This window comes from Erinaceus europaeus, chromosome 16 (assembly GCF_950295315.1).
Source record: "Erinaceus europaeus chromosome 16, mEriEur2.1, whole genome shotgun sequence".
Classification (NCBI taxonomy): Eukaryota; Metazoa; Chordata; class Mammalia; order Eulipotyphla; family Erinaceidae; genus Erinaceus; species Erinaceus europaeus.
In genome coordinates, this window is record NC_080177.1 from 74959594 (window position 1) to 74976850 (window position 17257).

Sequence of the window (17257 nt, forward strand, 5' to 3'; positions counted from 1 at the left end):
CGATGTCTGAGTTTGAAAGGGGAAAGGTAGGAGAGTAAATGATGGTTTTTATGAACTGCCTTCTGCACTCACTACACAGATACACAAATTCTCAGCAACTGTATTGAAATGTGGCCAGTGTGAAGTAAGCAGAGCTCTTATTAATCTGATTAGTGTCATTGTGACATTGTGAGCATAATGAGGACACACACACACACACACACACACACACACACACACACACGCATCACCACCTCATGAAGAGAAATCTGAATCTGCAGCCCAGAAGAGGTCTCTCCCCACAACCCCAACTCAACCATGCAGGCACCCTGATTGCTGATTTTCAGCTGCTAGAACTGTGAGAAATAAATTTCTCTTGACTCTAAGTCATTATATCTGTGGCATTTTTATTATAGTATCTATTTATTTATTACTTATTATTGGATAGAGACAGAGAGAAATGGAGAGCAGAAGGGGAAGTCGAGAGTGAGAGATACAGAGGGACACCTGCAGCCCTGCTTCACCACTCCTGAAGCTTCCCCCCCTGCAGGTGGTGACCAGGGGCTTGAACCTGGGTCCTTGCACATTGTAATGTTTGTGCTTAACCAGGTGAGCTCCCGCCTGGCCACTTTTACTGCAGTATCTTAAATGAACAAAACCTCTCCTTTTCTGAATGAGATTTTTTTTTTTTCGTGCCTTGGTTTTTACCCCAAGGTACTTAAAGCTTGAGTTATTGCTGGTGACCTCTGTGGTGGAACCGACAGCAGTTGTCCCAAGACGGTGTGTAGAAGGCAAGAGCCTTTGCAGGTTTCAGCTCCCAGATCCTTTCCATGTCACAAGTGTTGGTGGCCGTGGCTCTCTTTTTCTCCAATTTTATCCCTTTTTTTTATGTTTTATTTTAATGGGGGGGGGGGAGAAGACACAGAGACCAGAGCACTGCTCAGCGGCAGTGGACTTTGGAGTATCAGAGATGAGAGTTTTTGCAGAACCACTGTGTTCTACCATCTCCTAACCCCCTTTCCAGTTCTCATTTAAAACAGCTGATACTTAGTTGGATTTCCTGAAGATGTTGGTTAGTTCCTCACGTCCATAACTCTCTCCCACTGTTCTCGTTTATCTAGGATGATCTAGAAAGTCAGCCGTCTTTGTAGCTGACTTGCTGTCCTTTTTCTTTTCTTTGATTTTAATTTTTCAATTTTATTGGGGGTTTAATGGTTTATAGTACCTCTATTTTTATCTCTTTATTGGAGGATTAATGGTTTACAGTTGACAGTAAAATATAATTGTTTGTATATGCGTAACATTTCCCAGTTTTCCACATAACAATTCAACCCCCACTAGGTCCTCCTCTGCCATCCTGTTCCAGGACCTGAACCCTCCCCCCACCCCAGAGTCTTTTACTTTGGTGCAATGCACCGACTCCAGTCCAAGTTCTGCTTAGTGTTTTCCCGTCTGATCTTGTTTTTCAACTTCTGCCTATGAGTGAGATCATCCCATATTCATCCTTCTGTTTCTGACTTATCTCAACAGGATTCCTCCAAGCTCCATCCAGGATGGGGTGAAGAAAGTGAATTCACTATTTTTATTTTATTTTATTTTATTTTATTTTTGCCTCCAGGGTTATCGGTTGGGCTTGGTACCTGCCATATCCACCACTCCTGGAGGCCATTTTCCCCATTGTTGTTGTTGCTGCTGCAGTTGTTGGATAGAACAGAGAGAAATGGAGAGAGGAGGGTGAGATAAAGAGGGAGAGAGAAGGATAGACACCTGCAGACCTGCTTCACTGCTTGTGAAACACCCCCCCCCACAGGTGGGGGAGGGATTGAACCAGGATCCTTTCGCTTGTCCTTGCTCTTCATAACCTGGTGCACTACCGTTTTTTTCTTATTGTCTTCACAGTAAATCCAAGATGAAGTTAGAACTGGATTACTTGACCCTTTCTTATCTCCTCCAAGTTCAAAATGCTTGCATCTCTTAATAGCCAACATTCTCTTAAATCTGCAGTTGGGCTCAACACATTCAAGCCTCAGCACATTCTTCTTTGTAGTTTTAGCCTTCTTCCTAAAAATTGGCTTAGTTTGGCTACCATAGCCACTCTGCTTCCTGTCATAACGCCTTTCCCCCCCGGCATACAGAGAATCCTTGCCCTTCCTGTACTGGGTCACTTTGTGAGACTGATGCTTGCTACATTTCTTACAGAAAGTCCAGCAGGTTTTAGGAACATTCACCATGCTTGCAACAGCGCTACCCTCATGCAAAAAAAAAAAAAAAAATCCGTCTTTTTCTTTTTTAGATAGAGAAAGAGGGAGAGAGAGAGAGAGAGAGAGAGAGAGAAAGAGAGAGAGAAATAGGCCATAGCTCTGAAGCTTCCTTTGGTGGAGTGGAGGGTGTCACATGGCAAAGCAGTGTGTATCCAAGAGTGACCTCCCATGTGTGGGGCTCACGACCAGGGTCTCATTCAAAATACTGGGTCAGCCATCTCCTGGTCCTTCATCACATTTCCAGCAATTTAAAAAAAAAAAGTTATTTCTTTGGGTGAAGACAGCCCCTACACTGTTGACAAACACATCTGTTTCTCCATCTGTTAGTATGACCAGAGAGACCGGGAAGAGAGTTTTGCGAAAGCATTTCCTTGAAGGACCTTGCTCCATTCATTTCCTTGTGGAGTGAATTTTGTATGCATTTTATTCTTTTCTTTAAAAGGAACAGTGTGAATACTAAATTTTCCCTTTGTAAGGCCGACTGCCACATTTTTCCCCCCCTAAGGAAAGTTACGTTCAACGTTGACAAGAATCTTGAGTATTAAGAAATATCCTTGGTGAAATTGGAAATACTGGTTAGAATATTCAATGTAGCAATTCCATCTTATGAGTCAGGTTTACTGTGGAATTAGTTAAAAGCACTGAAACAGGTCAGTGAGGTAACTCAGGTGGGATGGGAGCCTGCGTGCTGAAAACATAAGCTCTGGGTAGATTTGTCCATTTCACCACTAGAGGGAGCTGTGAACTTAGTTTTTTTGTTCTAGCAAACAAGTTTATCTGTGAGATCATGAAGTTACCTCTGTGTGAACACAATAACTGGTTACTTAACTATAGAAAAAACTATCACCTTCTTCTTCATATGTAAATGTTATCTATTGATTGCTGAAGACAGTGTAAACAGTTGATTGTGGGGGGATGGGAGTTGTTAATTTTCATTTGGTTAATCATTATACCTCCTCAGTACTCTCAAGGGCCAGACATTTAAGAAATTCAGTATATACTTGAAGTTATCTTTTATTAATACTTTTTTATTATTTTATTTTAAAGATTTTTTCATTATCTTTATTGGATTGAGACAGCTTCAGGAATGATGAATCAGGGCTGCAGGTGTCTCTCTGTCTCGCCCTCTCTGTCTTCCCCTCTCCTCTCAATCTCTGTCTCTATCCAATAATAAATAAAATATAAAAAATTCTAAAAATATATATACACTATATTATGTAAACTATCTCCCAGCCCCGATAATTACGTAATTTAAATTAAACTTAAAAAGCTAATGGGAATAGCATTACAAAAAGCCTTCTTTCTGGGGCTGGGTAAGTGGCTCAGAGGTAAAACATAGGCCTGCGTGCATGAAGCCCTGGTTTGATTCTTGGTACCACATAAAAACAAGGACAAAGGCCAATAGTGCGTCAGAAATCAGAGCTGTGCTCCGGGCTTTCTCTCTCACACGATTACAAAAAAAAACATCTCGGGAGCTGAGCGGATTAAGCGCACGTGGCGCGAAGCCCCAGGACCTGCATGAGAATCCCGGTTCCAGCTCCCCACCTGCAGAGGGTTAGTGGTGAAGTGGTCAAGTGGTGAAGCAGGTCTGGAGGTGTCTGTCTTTCTCCCCCACCCCTTCCTCTCCTCTCTCAATTTCTCTCTGTCCTATCCAGTAACAACAGCAATGGCAACAAAATGGGAAAGATGGCCTCCAGGAGCAGTGGATTCATAGTGCAGGCACCGAGCCCCAGCACTAATAACCCTGGAGGCAAAAAAAAAAAAGTCTTAAGAATTTACCCAAGTTCTTATTAGTTTAAACATGTTTTCTTTCTCACTATTGCTGTGCTGTTTTTCTTTAACTATGCATGCTCGTTTTAGCTGATTATATTTAGAAGAGATCTAAATAAAAGCTAGCATACAAAGGACACTTAGGCAGAAAAATTAAAAGTGGTAATGCTTTATCACTACAGTGTTTAGCAAAACATCTAGCTTTTTTAGTTTTGATGGTGAGTAGTCGAGTCATCTTTCTATCTCTTCTCTTATTCCAGATCTTACGATTTGTCTAATTGGCTTTTAGCCAACAGTTTGAAATGTGATCCCTAGGTTATCTGGGCCCTTCCTGTTTACCTAGTGTGGATAATTGTCTCATTTCTTGCAGCTTTATGAGACAGGAAATTTTGGTTCAGTAGTGAGCTCCTCTTTCCTTATGATAATCCTATGAGAGCAATTTAATTACTAAAAATTGTTAAGACTTTTCTCTACATGTATGGGAAGAAAACTGCCCTGGGAGTCAGAAGGTCTCATCTTTGTAGTCTGAGGCCTAGACCAATAAATATTTGCTGAATAAATGATGGAGTATATTTGCCTATTACAGCTGCTCAATTAGCCTTTAACACCTTCTGTATAAAATGAGATTTTTTTTTTTTTTAAGAAAATCAACACAACCTAAGTGTTAGGAGTCAGACACAACAATGAGGAATAAAAGCCTCCTTCAATCAGATTGCTCAATTGGGAAGTACTGGTAAGTTAATGATTTAAAACACACACACACACACACACACACACACACACACACACACACACATTATCTTTATTTACTTATTGGATAGAGACAGCCAGAAATCAAGAAGGATGGGAGTGATAAAAAGGGAGACATTATGCATTGTAACATGTGCGCTCTACCAGGTGTGCCACACCCCCCCCCCTTTTTTTAACCAGAGCACTGCTTACCTCTGGCTTATGGTGATGTGGGGGACTGAACCTGGGACTTTAGTGCCTCAGGCATGAGAGTCTCTTTAAATAACCACTGTGCTATCTACCCCTGCCGCAGGTAAGCAAATTAAATCCATTTGGGCAAGAACTCTGACCAAGTAGCTCTTAGAGAATGTTTCCGCCTCCTCTGTCACACTGAAGGAAGGAAGCTTTGGTGCTTTGGTCTGTTTCACTGCTCTCTGCCTATCTCTCTCTCTCTTACTTTTTAACATTTATATGTTTATTCCCTTTTGTTGCCCTTGTTGTTTTATTGTTGTAGTTATTACTGTTCTTATTGATGTCATTGTTGTTGGATAGGACAGAAAAAATTGGAGAGAGGAGGGTAAGACAAAGAGGAGAAGAGAAAGATAGACACCTGCAGACCTGCTTCACTGCCTGTGAAGCGACTCCCCGGCTAGTGGGGAGCCAGGGGCTCGAACTGGGATCCTTCGGCGGTTCTTGCGCTTTATGCCACTTGCACTTAACCTGCTGTGCTACTGCCCAACTCCCTGCCTATCTCTGTCTTTAAAAATAAAACAACAACAAAAGGACCTGATGTGAGGTGTGAATAGATAGAGCTCTGTAGAGGCAAGTGAGTGGATAGGCCTTGTCAACTGTAAATATTTTTTTTCAGGCAGGAAGAAAAGAAATCTATGATTCTAAAACTTCATAACAGATTTCAAATATTCATTTTCTTACACTAATTGGAATGATCACATAGTTACCATATTTCTCCCCGTTAGTGCTCTAGACAACATTTACCTTTCTTTCTTTCTTTCTTTCTTTTCATTTTTTCATGTGTTTCTCGGCCTTCTGGATCTCTTCTGTGGTGAATATTCTGTCCAAGTCCTCCCCCCATTTTTGGATGGGGTTATTTGTTGTCTTGTTGTTGAGTCTGGCAAGCTCTTTATATATGTTGGTTATTAAACTCTTATATGATGTATGGCATGTAAAGATCTTCTCCCATTCTGTGAGGGGTCTCTTGGTTTGGGTAGTGGTTTCTTTTGCTGTGAAGAAGCTTTTTAATTTGATGTAGTCCCATAGGTTTATGCTTGCCTTAGTCTTCTTTGTAATTGGATTCGTTTCATTGAAGATACATGACAAGAATTTTTAATGTTACCAGTGATACTGTTTTGAAAACTTAGAATTTTTGTTAATATTCCACAAAAAGATACTGCAGAGATTTTGGGTTTTCTTTCACATAGTGCTTGTCTGCATTTCTGAACCTGCAGTTTCCTTTGAAGCATACCTGGTTTCATGACTAAATAAAATATTGTTAGAAAAATGCCATGAGGGGCCAGGCGGGGGCACACCTGGTGAAGAGCACACATTGTAGTGAGAAAGGTTGCAGATTCAAGTTCCCTTCCCCACCTGCAGGGAGAAAACTTCACAAGCGGTGGAGCAGGGCTGCGGGTGTCTCTGTCTCTTTCCCTCTGTCTCCCCCCCCAATCAATTCCTCTCTATATCCAATAATAAATAAATAAACATTAAAAAAAGAAAGAAAAATGTCGTGGATTGCTTTGTTACTTTTTAATTTTTATTGATGTAATAATGATTGACAAGACCATAGGAAAAGAGGGGTACAATACCACACAATCCCCACCCCCTCCATTGGAGGCTTTCCTATTCTTCATCCCTCTGGGAGTATGGACCCAGGATCATTATGGGGTACAGAAGGTGGGAGGTCTGGCTTCTGTAATTGCTTCTCCACTGGACTTGGGCATTGGCAGGTTAAGCCATACCCCAGCCTGTTTCTGTCTTTCCCTAGTGGGGCAGAGGTCTGGGGAGGTGAGGTTCCAGGGCACATTGGTGAGGTCATCCCATCCGTCCAGTGAAGTCAGGTTGGCGTCACAGTAACATCTGCAACTTGGTGGCTGGAAAAGCATTAAGATATAAAGCAGAACAAAAGGTTTAATAATCAGGAACCTAAAGGTAAGACTGTATATAGCCAATGAGATTTGGGGTCTCTATTTTAGAAAAAGTTCTATTTTAGATATATTCCAGAGGGCCCTTGACTTTACTAATTTTTTGCCTAAGCCTGACAGCTAACATACAGGTGGATCAAAGGTATTGTCTGCGGAGATGGTGTCAGAGTTGGAAATAGGATAGAGACGGAGAGACACTGAGAGGGGCAGGGGAACGAGAGAGACAGAGAAACACCTACAGCACTGCTTCACCACTAGTGAAGTTTCCCCCTGCAGGTGGGGACCAAGGATTTGAACCTGGGCCCTTGCAGACTGTAACATGTGCACTCAACCAGGTGTGCCACCACTCTGCCCTGAAAATGTTTATTTTTATAGGAAAGATGTCTTATTTAGTTTCTTTACCGTGGCTCACTATTTGAGTGCATTATTTCTTTTGTGTGTGTTTGTGGACTCAGGCTGTATAGGCTCCTGTATGCTAAATATGAATAGATATGGGCCCCTGCTTAGATCACTGTGCTAAATAATTAATTGCATTTATATGTCTTCTTCAAGTTTCTGAGCAACTCTTTTGCTGCCCAATTCTACTCTCAACTCTGACACCATCTTCCCAGACAGTATTACTAGTCCATCCCCATGTTAGCTATCAAGCTAAAGCAAATATGATTAAGACTTAGCCCCCTAGAAGTATTCCTAAAACAGCTTCAGTCTTCCCCAATAGAGTCTTCTGCTGTATTCCTAGTTTATGGTTCCTATTTATTAAACATTTTGTCCTGTTTTCCATTTTGCTGCATTTCAGCCACCAAGTTGCAGATGCTACTGTGATTTCATCCTGAATTCCCTGGGCAGGCGACATCACCAATGTGTCCTGGAATCTCACCCCTCCAGAACCCTACCCCACTAGGGAGAAATAGAGACAGGCTGGGGGTATAGGTCCACCTGCCACTGTCCATTTCCAGTGGAGAAACAATTACAGAAGTTAGACCTCCCACCTTCTGCAATTTTTCTGACCCCCCCATACCATATTTTAAAGACTTAATAATGAGATGAAGACAGAGAGAAGAACAGAGAGAAACAGCATCACTCTGGCACATGTGGTGCTGGGGATTCAGTTTGAGACATGCTTCAGAGGTCGTGGTTTTATCTAGTCACAGTGTCCTGCCCCTCACCTGAATGCTTTAATTCTAGAAGATTTTGACTTCAACTACATATTAAAGCTACAGTTCCATTGTTAATTATTTTATAGTATCATGGCAGAAAGATTGCAGTCTCCTTACTATTTTAAAACTACCAGGTTCCTAAAATGATAAAATTAAAAAAAAAAGAAGCTGGGGGTGGGAATGTTTGTAGACACATGGGAAAATGAGAAATTATATCCGTGTGTCAGTAACTATACTGTGAACCATTATAGCTCTTATCTAAGTTTCAGGGGTGAACATTTAGCCATTCTGTGGTATCATAGTCACTCCTTTGGAGACAGCCCCGATTCCCTGAGTGTTATTCATCTTAATCTTTACTTCCACTCAAGCCCTTTCAAACCAATGAGAACAAAGCAGGAGAATTTTTAATGTAAACAGTAAATTGAGGGGTTGGGCAGTGGCTCACCTGGTTGAATGCACATGTTACAGTGCACAAGGTCCTGGGTTCCAGTCCCTGGGGCCTGCAGGGAGAAAGCTCTGTAAGTGGTGAAGCAGGTCTGCATGTGTATCTCTGTAGCTCTTCCTCTCTGTCTCCCCTTTCCCTCCCGATTTCTGACTGACTCTATCCAATAAATTAATAAAGATAATAACAACATTAAAAAAAATAAGTGATACAACATTTTTACCCTCATGCTTCGATAATTTTCCCAGGAGGTTATGACCTTTCTAGTGGCAATGAAACACAATTGTCTGCTTGTCTTTGCAGTCTAGCTCACTTAATCAGAGATAAAATCTGAGCCCTGGTAGATAGCCCAGTGGATTATGCAACACACTTCCTTAACTGATGCTTGGAGGTCCCAGGTTCAATTGGAGCACCACTGTAAACCAGAGCTGAGCAGTGCTCTGGCAAGAGACGCGCACACACACACACACACACACACACACCACATACACACCACACACACACACACACACACACACACACACACACACACACACTCTGAAAGGAAAATCTTTGTTAAGCACTTCAAAGGAATTAGTGTGATAAAGCTAATCAATAAATAGGCAATTCAGATAACAATTCTAATCTAACTGGCAAATCACCATGGGAATTTACTTTTTTCTCTGACTCACTTGAGATCGCTGTGGTGAGTCAGCATTCACTCAGCTTGCATACTCTGGAGATAATGGAGGTGGTGGCATACCCGGTTAAAAGCACTTATTAAGGACCGGTGGAAGGATCCCGGTTCGAGCTCCTGGCTCCCCACCAGCAGGGGAGTCGCTTCATAGGCAGTGAAGCAGGTCTGCAGGTGTCTGTCTTTCTCTCCCCCATCTGTCTTCACCTCCTCTCTCCATTGCTCTCTGTCCTGTCCAACAACAATGACATCAAAAACAATACTAACTATAACAACTGTAAAAACAACAAGGGCAACAAAAAGGAAATAAATAAATATTTAAAAAATCTTTTTTTCTTTTCTTTTCTTTTTTTTAAAAGCACTTAATACCATGCCTAAGAGCAAGGATCTAGTTTCAAGCATCTGCTCCCCACCTGCTGGGGTTGGGAAAGGTCTGCAGGTGTCTCCTTGTGTCTCTCTTTCTATATCCCCTTCCTCTTTCAAATTCTCACTGTCTTACCCAATAAAAAATAGAAAGAAAAAGAGAGAGATAATGGGTCAACTGCTTTCACCTTTGGTTTCTTGTTTTCTTGCTCTGAGATGTTTTTGTGAGAAAAAACGAGTAGCTGCCTTCATTCTCTGCCCCATCACCATTGGCCTCTATTTCTTCCTGTTTCTATAGATCATTTATTGTCGTCTCTGCTTTCCCTCTTCTCGTGGAATGCTCTGATCTGACCACATTACATATACATATATGGCAGGCATGCAGAACATTCCTGGCAGGTTGTCAGTCTTTGCGTGTTCATGGAAAACATTCTAGGTGGTACAACTTAATAGGTAACAAATTAGATAGAACTGTCTCTAGCTTGGTAATGAAGCAACACTTACAGTGAATCTAAATGAAACTACATGAAGTGGAGTCTTCATCCTCTCTGAAGCTCCCTTAGGCAGTGTCCAGTCTTGTCATGTTATGGAGAATGTGTCCTGTGCAGTCATATTTCCGTCTGCTGGTGCTGCTCTCCTGGTCTGGGTTCAACTGGATCTGACAAGATGGAAGAAGTATTGTTGGGGTGGCAAAGATGCGAGACTATGAATTGTACCATTTCCGTGCCCTCAATCCCATGCCCTGTTCCTAGAAACTTTACCGCTGCAGCCCACTCCCCTCCCAATATTATAATTTGTGACTGATGCAGTTGAGTTGCCAGCCCTTAATGCCATTCTCTGTCATAATTTTGAGTAACAAATGTTGTAATTCTCATTCCATTTTTTTTTCTTTTATCACTTTATTGGAGGGCTCTTGGTTTACAGTACAGTTGTTGACACATGGGTACAAGTTCTTTTTTAAAATTTTTTATTATCTTTATTTATTGGATAGGGACAGCCAGAAAGTGAGAGGGGAGGGAGAGACAGAGAGGGAGAGAGATGCCTGCAGCACTGCTTCACCACTCAAAGCTTCCCCCACCCCTGCAGGTGGGAATCAGGGGCTCGAATCTGGGTCCTTGCGTACAGTGATGTGTGCGCTTGACCAGGTGTGCATTGGATTGACCTTCTTGTGGTGCATCCCGCGAGTACCCATTCATTGGGGAAACTGACGGTCCTTCCTAGCCGACTGAATCCACATGGATCCCAGTCACTTTCAAAGCCAGCAGCAAGCAGCTCCTGAAAGCTTTCAACCTGACCTGTTGACTGGCTACGGAAGAAGGGCAAACGCTAGAAGAAGAAGAAGAACCAGGTGTGCCACTACGTGGCCCCCATGGGTACAATTTCTCATCTTTCCAGGATAGGTGTCTGCAAAATACTCTCACCCCCAATAAAGGCCCATTTTCACTATCATGCATCAGGACCCCAAACCCACCCCCCCATTCCACTTTTTTTTTTTATCTTTACTTATTCCTTTTTTGTTGCCCTTGTTTTATTGTTGTAGTTATTGATTTTGTTGTTGGATAAGACAGAGAAATGGAGAGAGGAAGGGAAGACAGAGAGGGCGAGAGAAAGAGAGACACCTGCAGACCTGCTTCACCATCTGTGAAGCGACCCCCCTGCAGGTGGGGAGCCGGGGGCTCGAACCAGGATCCTTGCACCAGTCCTTGTGCTTTGCGCCATGTGCGTTTAACCCACTGTACTACCGCCCAACTCCCTATTCCATTTTTTAATGAGTTCTTTACTTTAAGTGTGATAAGGGATGTGCTGTGTTCATGCCCACCTTGGTACACAGGCAACAGTAAGGGGATATATCCAGGTGTTCCAGTGAACATGTGACTCTGTGTTTCTAGATTTTATCTGAATTCTTGACAGTAATTTTTATTAAAGCATAAACAAAACTTAGATTACAGTATACATGAATTCCAAACATTACAAATCTGTAGAGCCCTGGAGTATTGGCAGAGTTCTATTATGGTCTACTTGGTGAATTAAAAGAAATTATTAGTACTTTAACATTAATTGATAAAATTGTAAGATTTCAAGGGTGTAGTTTCATATCCGTGTATGTGTGCGTGTGTGTGTATGTGTGTGCGTGTGTGAGAGAGAGAGAGAGAGAGAGAGAGAGAGACTGTACTCACCATTGAAGTCTTTTTCTTTATTGAAGGGATTAATGGCTTATAGTTGACAGTAAAATACAGTAGTTTGTACACGTGTAACATTTCTCAGTTTTCCACATAACAATCTCACCTCCTCCAGGTCCTCCTCCGCCATCATGTTCCAGGACTTGAATCCTCCCCCCAACCCCAGAGTCTTTGACATTGGTGTAATATACCAACTCCAGTCTATGTTCTGTTTTGTGTTTTCCCTTTTTGTTTGGCTGATCTCACTCAACAGGATTCCTTCAAGCTTCATCCAAAATAAGGTGAAGAAAGTGAATGCACTGTTTTTTAATAGTATTAAATGAGTATATATTAAATGAGTATATATATATGTAGTATTCCATTTTGTATATACACCACAACTTTTTCAGCCACTCATCTGTTGTTGGACACCTGGGTTGCTTCCAGGTTTTGGCTATTACAAATTGTGCTGCTATGAACATAGGTGTACACAGATCATTTTGGATGGCTGTGTTTGGTTCTTTAGGATATATCCCCAGGAGATCATAGGGCAGGGTTGTTGGGCAGTACGCCAGCTTAACGCTGTGGTCTATTTACATAGTCACTATTTTACCTGAGACCCGCCCTGCCTGCAGGGCGCTGGTTTAATCCCACTGGTTCACACTCTCTTTTCGCTTCACCCCCTCTCCTAGTCACACCCTGTTTTCCACCGTTTAATCTCCATTGGTTTGCACTCTCTTTTCACTCCACCCTCTCTTCGTCACATCCTGTTTTCCACCCTACTATTTTCTTCTTGGCGAGTATAAATACAGACTCTTTTCTGATTAAACACACATTGGATTGCCTTCTGGCTCTGAGAGTCCCAGAGTCTCTCTCCTGAGAAGCTAGCCTGACACAAATTCCTGATCCCTCTCCCACACAGCAGCCTAGGTTGGCTCCAGTCGAGTTCTCTCCAACCCAGAGAGCACTTGCTCGGGAAGAAGCACCCTCAGGCTATCCCGGCACAGGGTCATAAGGTAGGTCCTCTTATAGCCTTCTGAGAGTTCTCCAGACTGCTCTCCACAGGGGTTGGACCAATTTCTATTCCCACCAGCAGTGCAGGAGGGTTCCTGTGCCCTCACAACCTCTCCAGCATTTGTTGTGCCTGTCCTTGCTGATGTATGAGATTCTCATAGGAGTGAAGTGGTGTCTCACTGTTGTATTTATTTGCACTTCTGTGGCCATCACTGACTTGGAGCATTTTTCCATATGTCTGTTGGCCTTTTGGATCTCTTCTTTGGTGACTATCCTGTTCATATCTTTTGCCCACTTATGGATGGGCTTGTTTGTTCTTGTTGTTCTTGTTGCTGAGTTTGGTGAGGTCTTTTAATATTTTGGTTTTTAACCTTTTGTCTAATGTATGGCAGATAAAGACCTTCTCCCTTTCTATAAGGGGTCTCTTTGAGTGTTGGTTTCTTTTGCTGTGCTGAATCTTTTCAATTTGATGTATTTTAAAAGATAAATTTGACAATTTATCTTTTAAAATTAAAGAATAATATTCCATTGATTGTATATCATACAACTTTTTTTATACAGTTATCTATCAATGGGAATTTGAGTATATTTTGTACTTTGGCTATTGGAAACTGTGCAGCTATGAACATAGAGGACAGGCATTCTTTCAGATTGATATTTTCATGTCCTTTGAATACATGCCTAGAAGTGGTTTTGTTTGATCATAAGGTATTTTGTTTACATTTATTTAAAAACACTCCATGCAGTTTACCAAAGGAGCTGCATCAGTTGACATTCCCACAGCCATTCTAACAGAGTTCCTTTTTCTCCATATCCTCACCAACATTTGGTCATTTCTTTTTTATTTTAGACCATTTCCACAGGTGTGAGGTTGAATTTCGTTCTAGTTTTAACATGCACGTCTCTAATGATAAGTGATGTGGAACACTTTTTTCCCACATGTCTACGGACTTTCTATCTGTATGTATTCTTAGAGAAATGTCTGTTCACCTCTCTTGCCTATGTTTTTATTGGGTTGCTTATTTTTTAGTCATGAGATGTATGATTTCTTTATGTATTTTGACATCAATCCCCTGTCAGGTTATGGTGGGAAATATCTCCCTCCAGTCACTAGGTTACCTTTTTGTACACGTGAATGTTGGTTTCACTGTGTAGATGCTTTTTCATGTGTCATACTTGTTAAAAAAGAACACCTCTTGGGACTTTCTTACTCATGACCACAGAATGTGAGCTCAGATCTACAGGGATGCAGAGGTCACATCGGTTCCTAAGCTGAATATGGGCCCCAGATCACATCAAATCGATGGAGTTTACAGTCAACAATATTTATACCCCTTTCCCATAGTTGGGAGCTGTTCTCTTCCCTGATCCAGCTTTCTGGTCCTTCTGCCAGCCATGACATCATCTCCCCAGACAATAACTTGGATCCACCTGCATATCAGATGTCAGACTCGGGAAAAAAAACAAACACTAGTATAGCCACAGGTCCTTTGGAATATAACTAAAATATGCCTACTAACTATCTACAAAATGGAGACCCTCAAAATCTTCATCTGCACTATTCCAACTTTTAGGTTCATGATCAGTCAAGAATTTGTTTGGCTTTATATGTTAACTCTTCTTTCAGCCACCAGATTTCAGATGCTACCGTGATGCCAACCACACTTCCCTGGACAGACAACCCCACCAATGTGTCCCAGAGCCCCGCTTCCCCAGACCCTTGCCCCACTAGGGAAAGAGAGAGACAGGCTGGGAGTATGGATCCACCTGCCAATGCCCATGTTCAGTGGGGAAGCAATTACAGAAGCCAGACCTTCCACCTTCTGCATCCATAATGACCCTGGGTCCATATTCCTAGAGGGATAAAGAATAGGAAAGCTATCAGGGGATGGGATGGGATATGGAGTTCTGGTGGCTGGAATTGTGGAGTTGTACCCCTCTTATCCTATGGTTTTTGTCAGTGTTTCTTTTTTATAAATAAAAATTAAAAAAAAAAAAAAAGAACACTTCAATCTTCCTGCGTCACAGTCCCTGGTAACTGTGTCTGTGAATTTGCAAATTCCAGGTACTCTGTACAAATGAGTCACATCATATAATTATTTCTTTGTATCTGACTTATTTTACTTAGTATAATGTATTCCAGGCTCACCAGTCACCAGTATTGTACATATCATAAAGTTTGGTTGTTTTTTTTTCCTTAAAAAAATTTATATATTTTTGACAGATTCTAGAGAACTGCTCAGCTTTGACATGTAGTGATCCATGACATGTAGGACTCTCGGGGACCCCAAGTACACAGAACTAGTGCAGTATATCTCCCTAGTCAAAAAGCTCCTCTTTTTTTGTTTTAAGGTCGAATAATCCATTGTTTTATGTATATACCACATTTTGTTTATCTGTTCATCTGTCCATTAGAATTTGGGTTGTTTCCACCCCTTTGCTATTGTGAATAATGCTCCTGTGAATATTTTTTGACAGGTATCTATTTGAGTCTCTGTTCTCTAGAACAGAACCTAGTAGTGAAATTGCTGGACCGTTGCTAAATCTGTGTTTATTTGTTTATTTATTTTTGAGAAACTACCAAACTATTTTCTGTAACATTGTCATCATTTTATAGTCCTAACAGTAAACCAGAAGGATTCGGGTTTTTCTCACATCTTAGTTAACACTTGGTCTTTTGATAATAGTCATTCTGTTGGGTGTGAAATGACTTTAATTTGAGAACCCATACTGGCTATTGATGGTGAGTCTCTTTCCATGTATTTATTATCCTCTTCTTCAAAGAAATGTCTAGGAGCCAGGCTGTGGCTCACCTGGGTAAGTGCATGCACTACAGTGTGCAAGGACCCAGGTTCAAGCCCCTGGTCCCCACCTGCAGGGGGAAAGCTTCACAAGTGGTGAAGCAGGGCTGCAGGTGTCTCTCTTTCCCTCTCATTCTCCCCCACCCTCTCTCAATTTCTCTGTCTCTATCCAATAATAAATAGATAAAATTAAAAAATTTTCAACTCCTTTCCTTATAAACTGTATATATATTGCATGCGTATAACATTTTTCTGTTAAAATTGCAATAGTCTGTTTCGTTTGAGACTTATCCAAATTATTTTTTCAGACTGTTCCTTGTTGTGTACCACCACTGTTTTCTGTGGTGTACAATCCTATAGCTCAAGTTAAGCTAATGTTTGTTTAAAGATTGTCTGGAATGCCAGTATTTGTTTTCAGACATTGCAGATTGCCTCAAATTCTCAGGAACTCCTCCTTCAATCTCTTTTAATTAAATTAAATTAAATTATTTATTTATTATTATTGCCACCACGGTTATTGCTGGGGCTGGATGCCAGCACTACAGATCCATGGCTCCTGGAGGCCATTCTCTCTATTTTTCTTTCTTTCTACTTTATTTTTACTTGACAAGACAGAGAGAAATTAAGTGGGAAAGGGAGATAGAGATGGAGAAAGACAGACACCTGCTGACACCGCTCATGAAGCGCCCTGCTGCAGGTGGGTAGTGGGGGCTTGAACCTGAGTCCTTCCTTGAGACCTTGCATTTAGTACTATGTGCCAAGCACACCGCCACCCGGCCCCAGCCCTTCATTCTTTAGCTAAGCTTCTCCAACCCTACTAATCAGAAGAAGGTAAAATCTTAATTTTTTTTCAAAGTGTAAATAACTCTTGAAATTCCCCCGTATACTTGTCTACACTTACATGTCTCCCCCCCCCCTTCTTTCTTCATTTTGTTGAAGGGTTAGTGGTTTACAGCGCAGTCGTCAACACACAGGCACCATTTCCCAGCTCCATGTAATGGATGTCTGCACTAGGACTCCCTCCTCCCAAAGCCTCCTTTCCACCCTTTCCCAGAATCCCATGCTGTGGGGTAGTATACCACCCCAGTTCAAGTTTCACCCTTTGTTTTCTTTTTCTTTTTTTAAATTTATTTATAAAATAGAAATATTGACAAGACCATAGTATAAGAGGACTACAAGTCCACACAATTCCCACCATTAGAGTCCCGTATCCCATCCCCTCTTTTTTTTTTTTTTTTTTTTTCCTTCTTCTCCCACCCACCCACCCCAGAGTCTTTTACTTTGGTGCAATACGCCAATTCCAGTTCAGGTTCTACTTGTGTTTTCTCTTCTGATCTTGTTTTTCAACTTCTGCCTGAGAGTGAGATCATTCCATAATCATCTTTCTGTTTCTGACTTATTTCACTTAACACGAATTTTTCAAGGTCCATCCAAGATCGGCTGAAAATGGTAAAGTCACCATTTTTTTACAGCTGAGTAGTATTCCATTGTGTATCTAGACCACAACTTGCTCAGCCACTCATCTGTTGTTGGACACCTGGGTTGCTTCCAGGTTTTGGCTATTACAAATTGTGCTGCTAAGAACATATGTGTACACAGATCTTTTTGGATGGATGTGTTGGGTTCCTTAGGATCTATTCCCAGGAGAGGAATTGCAGGATCATAGGGTAGGTCCATTTCTAGCCTTCCGAGAGTTCTCCAGACTGTTCTCCTCAGAGGTTGGACCCATTTACCTCCTCACCAGCAGTGT

At 41.6% G+C, this 17257-nt stretch overlaps 1 protein-coding gene and 1 pseudogene across 4 annotated transcripts in view; one reads left to right on the forward strand and one right to left on the reverse strand.

The window, feature by feature from the left end:
- Positions 1–17257, forward strand: part of MIPOL1 (mirror-image polydactyly 1) — a 265158-nt gene that overhangs the window by 17407 nt on the left and 230494 nt on the right. The window lies entirely within an intron of this gene.
- On the reverse strand, positions 1877–2478 carry LOC132533372 (large ribosomal subunit protein eL42-like; annotated as a pseudogene).